The 12047-nt window shown below is 51.9% G+C and overlaps 1 protein-coding gene across 3 annotated transcripts in view; it reads right to left on the reverse strand.

The window, feature by feature from the left end:
- LOC144950091 (fibronectin type-III domain-containing protein 3A-like) overlaps positions 1-696 on the reverse strand; it is a 148718-nt gene extending 148022 nt beyond the window's left edge. For 2 of the 3 annotated variants that reach the window (XR_013640345.1, XM_078880115.1), the window contains exon 1: positions 450-696. The gene's annotated coding sequence lies outside the window, so the exon portion shown is untranslated. Of the gene's footprint in view, positions 1-408 lie in introns of all 3 variants that reach the window. The other variant, XM_078880116.1, reaches the window with a different exon arrangement.
- Between the last annotated feature and the right edge of the window lie 11351 nt (positions 697-12047).

Below are 12047 nucleotides of genomic sequence, written 5' to 3' on the forward strand. Positions count from 1 at the left end.
ACATAACGCACGCTGCTGATGACACTATTTAGAACATCACAGGGCATAACTCACACTGCTGATGACACTATTTAGAACATCACAGGGCATAACTCACCCTGCTGATGACACTATTTAGAACATCACAGGGCATAACTCACACTGCTGATGACACTATTTAGAACATCACAGGGCATAACGCACACTGCTGATGACACTATTTAGAACATCACAGGACATAACGCACGCTGCTGATGACACTATTTAGAACATCACGGGGCATAACTCACGCTGCTGATGATACTATTTAGACGTAACATCACCACCATCATCATCATCGGTAAGGGCACACGCGAACACAACAACATTTTGTGTTGCATAAACGGAAACCTTGCGGCTCAGAAACGAAAGTGACACAAAAAAACCCACCGAGAGAGAGGGGGGGATTGGAGTCACGTGACCACACTCACCCCCAGCAGATCGCGAAACTTTGTTGTTGTCGTCACGAAACTGTGTTGTTGTTGTTGTGGTCGTTGTTGTTGTTGTGGTCGTTGTTGTTGTAGTTGTTGTTGTTGTCGTCGTTGTTGTTGTTGTTGCGAAACTTCGACGCGGCGGGAAGGAACTTTTACTGCGCCACTACCTCCACCACCACCACTACCTCCACCACCACCACGCAAGGCGATGGGAAGAGTTTGCCTCGGGACGGCCACAAAACAGCGGCAGCCGTCCACACTCCACCACCACCTCCTCCACCTCCTCCTCCACCTCCTCCTGTTGCTGCTGCTACTGCTGCTACGACTGTTGCTGCTACTGTAGATATTGTCCGGGGTCCGTGGTGGTGATGATGATGATGGCGACGATGTGCGGATGCGTATGAGGAGCAGAGGACGGCCGCTCAAAGCCTCTTCTGCATTTCATACAAAGACGCCCCGAGCCGTGGCATTTAACCCAGCGGGGTGGGGGGGGCGTCCTTAGGGTACCTCCCCTAAGCCCCGCCCCCTCCTCTAAGCCCCGCCCCCTCCTCCCACCCTCTCGCTCCTCCCCCCTTCTCCCACCCCTTTCGCTCCCCCCCCTCATCCACCCCCTCATCCTCCCCCAGCTCCCGCCCCCTCCTCCCACCCTCTCGCCCCTCCCCCTCCTCCCACCCTCTCGCCCCTCCCCCTCCTCCCACCCTCTCACTCTTACCCCTCCCCCCCCTCCCCCTCATCCTCCCCCTCGCCCCCCCCCTCATCCTCCCCCAGCACCCCCTCCTCCCACCCTCTCGCCCCTCCCCCTCCTCCCACCCCTCCCCCTTCTCCCACCCCCCTCGCTCCCTCCCCTCCCTCCCCATCTCTCCATTGGGGGGGAGGGGGGGTCTCACTCACACGGGGGCTGGGTGGTGTAGGGCAGTGTGTCAATGTGTCAATGTGTGTGTCTGTGTGTGTGTCAATGTGTCAATGTGTAAATGTGTGTGTCTGTGTGTGTGTCTGTGTGTGTCAATGTGTCAATGTGTGTGTCTGTGTGTGTGTCTGTGTGTGTCAATGTGTCAATGTGTGTGTCTGTGTGTGTGTCAATGTGTCAATGTGTGTGTCTGTGTGTGTGTCAATGTGTCAATGTGTGTGTCTGTGTGTGTGTCAATGTGTCAATGTGTGTGTCTGTGTGTGTGTCTGTGTGTGTTAATGTGTGTGTCTGTGTGTGTGTCAATGTGTCAATGTGTGTGTCTGTGTGTGTGTCAATGTGTCAATGTGTGTGTCTGTGTGTGTGTCAATGTGTCAATGTGTGTGTCTGTGTGTGTGTCTGTGTGTGTGTCTGTGTGTGTTAATGTGTGTGTCAATGTGTCAATGTGTGTGTCAATGTGTGTGTCTGTGTGTGTGTCAATGTGTCAATGTGTGTGTCTGTGTGTGTGTCTGTGTGTGTTAATGTGTGTGTCTGTGTGTGTGTCTGTGTGTGTCAATGTGTGTGTCTGTATGTGTGTCAATGTGTCTCCGTGTGTGTGTCTGTGTGTGTCTGTGTGTCAATGTGTGTGTCTGTGTGTGTCAATCTGTCTGTGTGTCTCTGTATCTGTGTGTCTGTGTGTGTCAATGTGTGTCTATGTGTGTCTGTCTGTGTGTGGGGAGTTCGATTCCCGCTCTCGGCCACCAACTCAGGGTAGCGATTTTTCTGAACCGGTCCTGGGACTCCCCTCTAGGTCGACTCAGCCTCAAATCAATCCCTGCAGCGGTGTGTAAACGTCGTCACTGGGAAGACAAAGACGGTCGGGCGTGATCCTGGACCCCCCCCCACGCCTCGCTCTCCGACAAAGATCCCCCGTATAGCCTCAACATACGCTTGGGTCAAGTGCTGTTCGCGAGTAGCAGCACCTGTGAAGGCCGGCACGGCACACGAGTGGGTGGGAATGTTGTTGTTGTTTGTCTACAGGTGTGTTTGTTTGTCGTGCTCCAGGTCCGTCTTTGTCTTGCTTGCGTCTCGTCGTCTGGCATCGCCATGCCCGCCCCACGCGCCCGGCCTGGAGGCTACAATTATAATATTTATAATAAGGGATATTAAATGTTGATTAGCGTACGTGACGCTTACAGACGAAGAAGGGAATGTGGCGTTAAATGTACGATGTGTATTAACGTATTTACGTAAGACTTTTTGTTTTAGTAATTTCTGCTCTTGTATCTGCAGAGAGTGTGTTGTCCTTCTCCCGCCCACTTCCGATTAGCGCGGTTGGCTGCGTACGGTGCGAAAGAAGTTCAACATACGTAGACTCACACAGAGACCCATAGACTCACACAGAGACCCACAGACTCACACAGAGACACAAACTCACACAGAGACCCACAGACTCACACAGAGACACAAACTCACACAGAGACCCACAGACTCACACAGAGAAGCACAGACTCACACAGAGACCCACAGACTCACACAGAGACACAAACTCACACAGAGACCCACAGACTCACACAGAGACACAAACTCACACAGAGACCCACAGACTCACACAGAGAAGCACAGACTCACACAGAGACACATAGACTCACACAGAGACACATAGACTCACACAGAGACCCACAGACTCACACAGAGACACAAACTCACACAGAGACCCACAGACTCACACAGAGACACAAACTCACACAGAGACCCACAGACTCACACAGAGAAGCATAGACTCACACAGAGACACAAAGACTCACGCAGAGACCCATAGACTCACACAGAGACCCATAGACTCGCACAGAGACACATAGACTCACACAGAGACCCATAGACTCACGCAGAGAACCATAGACTCACACAGAGACACATAGACTCACACAGAGACCCATAGACTCACACAGAGACACATAGACTCACACAGAGACACATAGACTCACACAGAGACCCGTAGACTCACACAGAGACCCATAGTCTCAGACAGAGACACAGACTCACACAGAGACACATAGACTCACACAGAGACATAGACTCACACAGAGACCCATAGACTCACACAGAGACACATAGACTCACACAGAGACACATAGACTCACACAGAGACCCGTAGACTCACACAGAGACCCATAGTCTCAGACAGAGACACATATACTCACACAGAGACACATAGACTCACACAGAGACACATAGACTCACACAGAGACCCGTAGACTCACACAGAGACCCATAGACTCACACAGAGACACATAGACTCACACAGAGACACATAGACTCACACAGAGACCCGTAGACTCACACAGAGACCCATAGTCTCAGACAGAGACACAGACTCACACAGAGACACATAGACTCACACAGACTCATAGACTCACACAGAGACACATAGACTCACACAGAGACCCGTAGACTCACACAGAGAAACATAGACTCACACAGAAACACATAGACTCACACACAGAGACCCATAGACTCACACAGATACACATAGACTCACACAGAGACCCATAGACTCACACAGACACACATAGACTCACACAGAGACACATAGACTCACACACAGAGACCCATAGACTCACACAGAGACACATAGACTCACACAGAGACCCATAGACTCACACAGAGAAACATAGACTCACACAGAAACACATAGACTCACACACAGAGACCCATAGACTCACACAGAGACCCATAGACTCACACACAGAGACCCATAGACTCACACAGAGAAATATAGACTCACACAGAGACACATAGACTCACACAGAGACCCATAGACTCACTGAGACCCATAGTCTCACACAGAGACACATAGACTCACACAGAGACCCATAGACTCACACACAGAGACCCATAGACTCACACAGAGACCCATAGACTCACACACAGAGAGCCATAGACGCACACAGAGAAATATAGACTCACACAGAGACACATAGACTCACACAGAGACCCATAGTCTCACACAGAGACACAGACTCACACAGAGACCCATAGACTCACACACAGAGACCCATAGGCTCACACAGAGACTCATAGACTCACACAGAGACCCGTAGACTCACTGAGACCCATAGTCTCACACAGAGACACAGACTCACACAGAGACCCGTAGACTCACTGAGACCCATAGTCTCACACAGAGACACATAGACTCACACAGATACCCAATAGGTGTCAAACCTTTGTGGTTGACACCTCTTCAAACACCGAATAGCAACATTTTGCAAGTCGTCAAGTTACTGCGATAACCGCACGTGGTGCTTGTGGTGAACCTGCACTCAGCACGTGGCTCTGATGATAATATCTGATGCATTGCCTTCGAAATCGATTGCCAGTGGTGCACAGTAAACAAACAACCCGTACACAACCCAACGCATTCGTCAACAATGACGCTGTGACCTTAAAAGCAACAAACATTTACATATCCACGACGTTTTGGGCAACGGCCCTTCCTCGTGGCACATTAATCAAGGTCTTGCGTGATTCACAAGGCCACGGGGTGTGGTCTGCATAGCTGTTGCGATTCAGAAAATTCCACGTTAAAAAAAATGTGTGTTTGCCGGCCGTTACACGACAGCTATTTATACCCGCACCAATGTCTCACCAACCCAGCCGGACATCGACTCGAGATGGGAGTTATACTGGTAGGAACCCACTGGTTCCACCAGCCCACAGGGGATTATTGTGTCCGTCCGTCCGTCGTGCAGGGAGGGGCTGAGTGGGGAGGGAGGGGCTGGGTGGGGAGGGTGGGGAGGGTGGGGCTGGGTGGGGGGTGGGAGGGGTGGAGCTGGGTGGGGAGGGGCTGGTCACCCCGTGGTGCCCTTATAAAACTCAACGTTTAACCTACTCACGCCGGCTTGTGCCCGCCCTCACAGTCGGGCATATTTGCGGAATACACCACGCCGCCGTTGACCCTGGCCATTGACCGAGCAACCCAACGTTCCTACACCAGCTCCCTCCGCAGGAATGTGTTTCATTTTGAGAAAAGATGCCATTCGGTGCGTTGGCTAGTTTGTGAGACATCAGGCGGAAGGGTTAGTCGTGAATCGCTGAATGCAGCCAGAGAGATTCAAAGGAACCCACTTCCCTGTCGAAGATTTACCGTTGCCATTATAGGAATACTTTTTGGTGTCATCTGGTCCAACACCAATGGGGACTAGGCTCTAAGAAAAGCTGTCTCGGGTGTGGACCAATCAACTTCAAGGACAGTGCATATCGTTAATAGAGTTGTTTATTTTTGTTGGCATGTTGACTGCTTGTGTTGTGGTTATTGCAAACATGATCGCTTGTATAAAGGTGTCAGTTTTGTACCAGTTGAAAGGGTAAAAACCTATTACTATACGAATACTTTCCGAGGGCAATCGTGTTGCAGAATCCATGCATGTGCGTGATTTTATTTTTTACTCCGAGGGACCGCAGAGTAAAATCACTGCAGCCTGGGCTACTTCCACGGAGGAGGATCTTCAAAACAAGACCAACTCTCCATCTCGCTCTCTCTCTCTCTCTCACGAAACCCTCTCTCGTGGCCACGAGCAAACCTCGACATTGGCATCGGACTCCTGAACCATGTTGCTGCCTTGTATTTACGTTGAACTTTTTTCGCACCGTACGTAGCCGAGGTGCGGGGGGAAAGGACAACTATGGATCTCTGTGTGAGTCTATGGGTCTCTGTGTGAGTCTATGGGTCTCTGTGCGCGTCTATGGGTCTCTGTGTGAGTCTATGGGTCTCTGTGTGAGTCTATGGGTCTCTGTGTGAGTCTATGGGTCACTGTGTGAGTCTATGGGTCTCTGTGTGAGTCTATGGGCCTCTGCGTGAGTCTATGGGTCTCTGTGTGAGTCTATGGGTCTCTGTGTGAGTCTATGGGTATCTGTGTGTGAGTGTCTATGGGTCTCTGTGTGAGTCTATGGGTCTCTGTATGAGTCTATGGGTCTCTGTGTGAGTCTATGGGTCTCTGTGTGAGTCTATGGGTCTCTGTGTGAGTCTATGGGTCTCTGTGTGAGTCCATGGGTCTCTGTGTGAGCCTATGGATCTCTGTGTTAGTCTAAAAATCTCTGTGTGATGAGTCTATGGGTCTCTGTGTTAGTCTATGGGTCTCTGTGTGAGTCTATGGATGTCTGTGTGAGTCTATGGGTCTCTGTGTGAGTCTATGGGTCTCTGCGTGAGTCTATGGGTCTTTGTGTGAGTCTATGGGTCTCTGTGTGAGTCTATGGGTCTCTGTGTGAGTCTATGGTTCTCTGTGTGAGTCTATGGGTCTCTGTGTGAGTCTATGGGTCTCTGTGTGAGTCTATGGGTCTCTGTGTGAGTCTATGGGTCTCTGTGTGAGTCCATGGGTCTCTGTGTGAGTCTATGGGTCTCTGCGTGAGTCTATGGGTCTTTGTGTGAGTCTATGGGTCTCTGTGTGAGTCTATGGGTCTCTGTGTGAGTCTATGGTTCTCTGTGTGAGTCTATGGGTCTCTGTGTGAGTCTATGGGTATCTATGTGAGTCTATGGGTCTCTGTGTGAGTGTGTATGGGTCTCTGTGTGAGTCTATGGGTCTCTGTATGAGTCTATGGGTCTCTGTGTGAGTCTATGGGTCTCTGTGTGAGTGTCTATGGGTCTTTGTGTGAGTCTATGGGTCTTTGTGTGAGTCTATGGGTCTCTGTGTGAGTCTATGGTTCTCTGTGTGAGTCTATGGGTCTTTGTGTGAGTCTATGGGTCTCTGTGTGAGTCTATGGGTCTCTGTGTGAGTCTATGGGTCTCTGTATGAGTATATGGGTATCTATGTTAGTCTGTGGGTCTCTGTGTGAGTCTATGTGTCTCTGTGTGAGTCTATAGGTCTCTGTATGAGTATATGGGTATCTATGTTAGTCTATGGGTCTCTGTGTGAGTCTATGGGTCTCTGTGTGAGTCTATGGGTCTCTGTATGAGTATATGGGTATCTATGTGAGTCTATGGGTCTCTGTGTGAGTCTATGTATTTTGAACTTCTTTCACACCCTACGTAGCCAACCGCGCAAATCGTAGGTGCGGGGAGAAAGGACAACAAACTGAACCACAAACAAGCAATTCTGAAGAAATTAGATGATGATTTAAAAGCGCATCGCTCCCAGCGGCTTCCTGGTATCGGAAGGAAGAGCGTTCCAGACGTCCCCTGAACTCTTGGGCGCAGGTGCCGACGATTCCGAACGGCTTCGGCACGAATTCCCCTGAAGCCCTGGGGACGGCGAGTGACGGGCAAAATCTGGCGCCCTCAAAAATTCCTCAGGGTTCCAGTGTAAATGTTTAAGTTTCGCAGCCATACTAAGAGACACCGCTTTGGGGTGGGGGGGGGCAGGGTGAGGGGGGTGAGAAGAGCTTTTTAGAATTCGGCGGAGATGCCTGTGGCCGGCACGGCGAAACTTTGAAGGCACCCCGACGAAAAGAGGCACGGCTTTGACGGAGCGCCCCATCCGACGCAGGAGGTCCGAAGGCGAGCAACGTGGCGCTGAACTCGATCGCGTTTTCGGCACGGCGGAGGTACACGGGAAAGGTCTTCACTGCTTGTGCGCGGCCGCCTAGTGCCGGCACTTGGTCTCCTGGACATCTGTGCGGGGCGGGGGATCAGGAGAGAGCTTCCCGGCTCATCGGATTTCCTCCGGTGTGAATGCATTATTCCGATACTTACGCGTGCCACCGGCTCGCGCGCTGGATTTGCAACCCTGAAACCGGAGAGGTTCGTCGTTTTTTGGTGCCATCTCGCGGAGCGGCAGTTTTCTCAAAATCCAGCACCGCCACCGCTGTGTGTCCGGCAGCGTTACGGCACAAGTTGAGTCGATTGGCGGGTGGCGTGCGGTGGTCGCGGTGGTGGTGGGGTAAAGTGTGGGTGCTCCGGCCGGCGTGGAAGAGTAGGCCAAATAACACTCTAGAACTGCCTCTAGCAGAGGGCCTTCTAACAGCGGGTGACTTTGGCGTGCACTTGCAGGGCTGCGCCTTCGATCTTGCGTGGCTTTTGTTTGTTTGGTTAATAGCAGCAAAGTATTTGAAGGCCACGTGCTCATGAATCGAGCGCCGTTGTCGGTACTGGACTTGTTTTGATTTTGCTATTTCTTTGGAATGTCTTTCGTTGGGCATGGAACCGTCTCGAATATTGTACACATTTCCACACGTGCACATTGTTCTGGCGAAATATAATTACTAACCCACGCTCCCCTTTACTTTTCTAACTCCAGGTCATGATCAGGATCAAGTTCAAGTTCATTTATTAGGTATAGCCCTGTGAGCCATTCGGCTCTTGAATCGGGTGCAACCGCAACAAACAGAAAACAAAAACATGAACAAGAAAACATCTTAAAGTGACTATGTGACTAAGTGCAAACAGAAAATCCAAGAAAAGGCAGCAAAATATTGCAGAAAAAGCACCGTACACCAACACTGTGTGCAACAATCCCAGTGGGATGCAAGTCAAACAACAACAACCACAAGACAACTTAGATTAAGGCCATCAGTCTAACTCTGTACTACAACAAACAAACATGGGATGCCCTTGTCAAAGATAGACGCACACAACCACAACCACCACCAAACTTTGTGCCCGGCGTCAATGAAGTTACACATGGTGATATTGGACAGACGGGATGTAACATCAGCGTAAGACTCTAAGAACACCAAATGAACATTAAATTCTTCCAAACAGCAGTGGCAGAGCATGCTTGCCCAACAAGGACATTCAATTGATTTTGATAACGTTGAAGTGTTTAGCAGAGCTAATTATCACTGGCGAAGACGAGTTCGAGAATCAATCGAAATTGAGAAGAATCTAAATAATTTCAACCGCTGTGATAGCTACAGACTCGAAGCGTATTATTAAGTAATACACAACACATATTACAATTCCTTACAGGTCAGTCACATGCTAAGTGGCTGATTACTGATCTATTATATAATTGCATTCACCCCCACCTCTGATCTCTACACCTCATGGGGTTCAACAACGATGACACCGTCCTGCACGATGTAAGAACGCAAGCAGTAGGATGGCTTCACTACATCTTCTTGGTTCTTTCGGTAAAGTCACGTAGAATGGAAATAATAAAAAAATAAAACATAATAAAATAATTCTCACGACGTTTCGGCCACAACGCAAGCAGCCGTCCTCAGGTGGAGAGCAGGTCTGTCGAGTAGACAGAGTCTGAATGACTCTGTCTACTCGACTGAATGACTCTGTCTACTCGACAGACCTGCTCTCCACCTGAGGACGGCTGTTTGCGTTGTGCTTGTGTTGTGGCGTTGTGGCCGAAACGTCGTGAAAATTATTTTATTATGTTTTATTGTTATTATTTTATTATTTCCATTCTACGTGACTTTACCGAAATAACCAAGAAGATGAATCCCTGCAGTCACGAAAGCTTTAAATCGGGCTTCACTATAGTCTGGCAAATCGCCCGATGATGATGGTTGATGTAATTACCAGCGAAACGTCGTACAACTCAAATTGTAAATGTTGTGGATTCACTCTTCAAACACACCGGTGGGCTAAAGTCGTGAACTATTTGTCCTTTGTCAACGTGACACATTTTTTTTATTAATTGGCCGTGTCGTGTGGTGGAGGTGTTACGACACATTTATAAATAACGCGATCTAACCAAAAAACCTATATTATGAATAATACTGCTCGCGAAAGCCTGCTACGTGTTACATGGTCACGAGCAAACGTACACACGAACACACAAACAAGACAAAGATCCCCCGTATAGCCTCAACAGGCTGTTGGGGCAAGTGCTGTTTGCGAGCACCTATGAAGGCCGGCACGGCACACGGCGGGGTGGGTGCCCAGCACCACGCCCGACCGCCTTTGTCTCCCCAGTGGCGATGTTTACTGTTTGTTTGTTGTTTGTTTGTTGTAGTACAGAGTTAGACTGATGGCCTTAATCTAAGTTGTCTTGTGGTTGTTGTTGTTGTTTGACTTGCATCCCACTGGGATTTTTGCACATTTTTGTGTACGGTGCTTTTTCTGCAATATTTTACTGTCTTTTCTTGGATTTTCTGTTTGCACTTAGTCACTTTAAGATGTTTTCTTGTTCATGTTTTTGTTTTTTGTTTGTTGCGGTTGCACCCGATTCAAGAGCCGAATGGCTCACAGGGCTATATACCTAATCAATGAACTCGAACTTGAACGCACAGCACACCAGGTGCTCCATCAAACCAGCGCGACCTCGGCCGTGAGCCGTGGTCCTTCCGTGACGTCAGTCGTCTTGGGGGTCTCGGTCGGGTTCGTCGTGACGTCACCGATCGGTTTCCAGGAAGGCGGCTCCCTCCTGAAGAGAAACGACACCCCCCCGCCCCCCAGCACCCCTAACCCCCCACCACCCCCTAGCACCCCCCACCCCCATCACCCCCATCACCCAGCACACCCCCAGCACCCCTAACCCCCCACCACCCCCTAGCACCCCCCACCCCCATCACCCCATCACCCAGCACACCCCCAGCACCCCTAACCCCCCACCACCCCCTAGCACCCCCCACCCCCATCACCCCATCACCCAGCACACCCCCAGCACCCCTAACCCCCCACCACCCCCTAGCACCCCCCCCACCCCCATCCCCCCCCATCACCCAGCACACCCCCTCAGCACCGCCCCCCCCCCAGCACACCCCCTCAGCACCCCCCAGCACCCCCCTGCACCCCCAGCACCCCCACCCAGCACCCCCCCCACTCAGCCCCCCCCCATCACCCCACCCCCCCAGCACACACCACGCGCTCTGTACGAGTCCAACGCCATTGTTTACGATGACGCCCCCCCGCCCCCTCCCCCGTGTGACGTCAGCCGGGGAAATCCCAGCGCGCGAGCAGCCTCGGAGATCCACAGCGTCACGCGGACAGTCACAAAAGGAACGTGTGTGTGTGTACACGTGTGTGTGTGTACACGTGTGTGTGTGTACACGTGTGTGTGTGTACACGTGTGTGTGTACACGTGTGTGTGTGTACACGTGTGTGTGTGTACACGTGTGTGTGTGTACACGTGTGTGTGTGTACACGTGTGTGTGTACACCTGTGTGTGTGTGTGTGCAGGTGCGCGTGCTCCTGTCTGGCCGGATGTAGTCCTGCAATTGTCGGTAGTAGATCCCCCCCCGTCTCTTCCACCTCCACCACCATCTCCACCTCATGCTCCACCTCCTCCATCACCTCCACCACCTCCTCCATCTCAAGCGAACCTACAATAGGCGCTATCCGATTCTCTCTCTCTGCCTACTCTTCCACGTTACCCAGCCCGACATGTTTGAGATGAGTCTGCCCCCCCCCCCACACTTCACCCTCGCCGCACGCTCCCAACCCATTGGTGGGGGGTCGGAGGGGTGGGGGTCGAAGGGGTGGGGGGTCGGGGGGGTGGGGGGTCGGGGGGGTGGGGAGTCGGAGGGGTGGGGGGTCGGGGGGGGGTGGGGGTCGGGGGGGGTGGGGGGTTCAGGGGATCGGAGGGATGGGGGGTCGGAGGGGTGGAGGATCGGGGGGGTGGAGGATCGGGGGGGTGGGGGGTCGGGGGGGTGGGGGGTCGGAGGGGTGGGGGGTCGGGGGGGTGGGGGGGTCGGGGGGGTGGGGAGTCGGAGGGGTGGGGGGTCGGAGGGGTGGGGGGTCGGGGGGGTGGGGAGTCGGAGGGGTGGGGGGTCGGGGGGGGTGGGGGTCGGGGGGGTGGGGGTTCAGGGGATCGGAG

The sequence above is a fragment of the Lampetra fluviatilis genome, chromosome 56 (assembly GCF_964198595.1).
Source record: "Lampetra fluviatilis chromosome 56, kcLamFluv1.1, whole genome shotgun sequence".
Classification (NCBI taxonomy): domain Eukaryota; kingdom Metazoa; phylum Chordata; class Hyperoartia; order Petromyzontiformes; family Petromyzontidae; genus Lampetra; species Lampetra fluviatilis.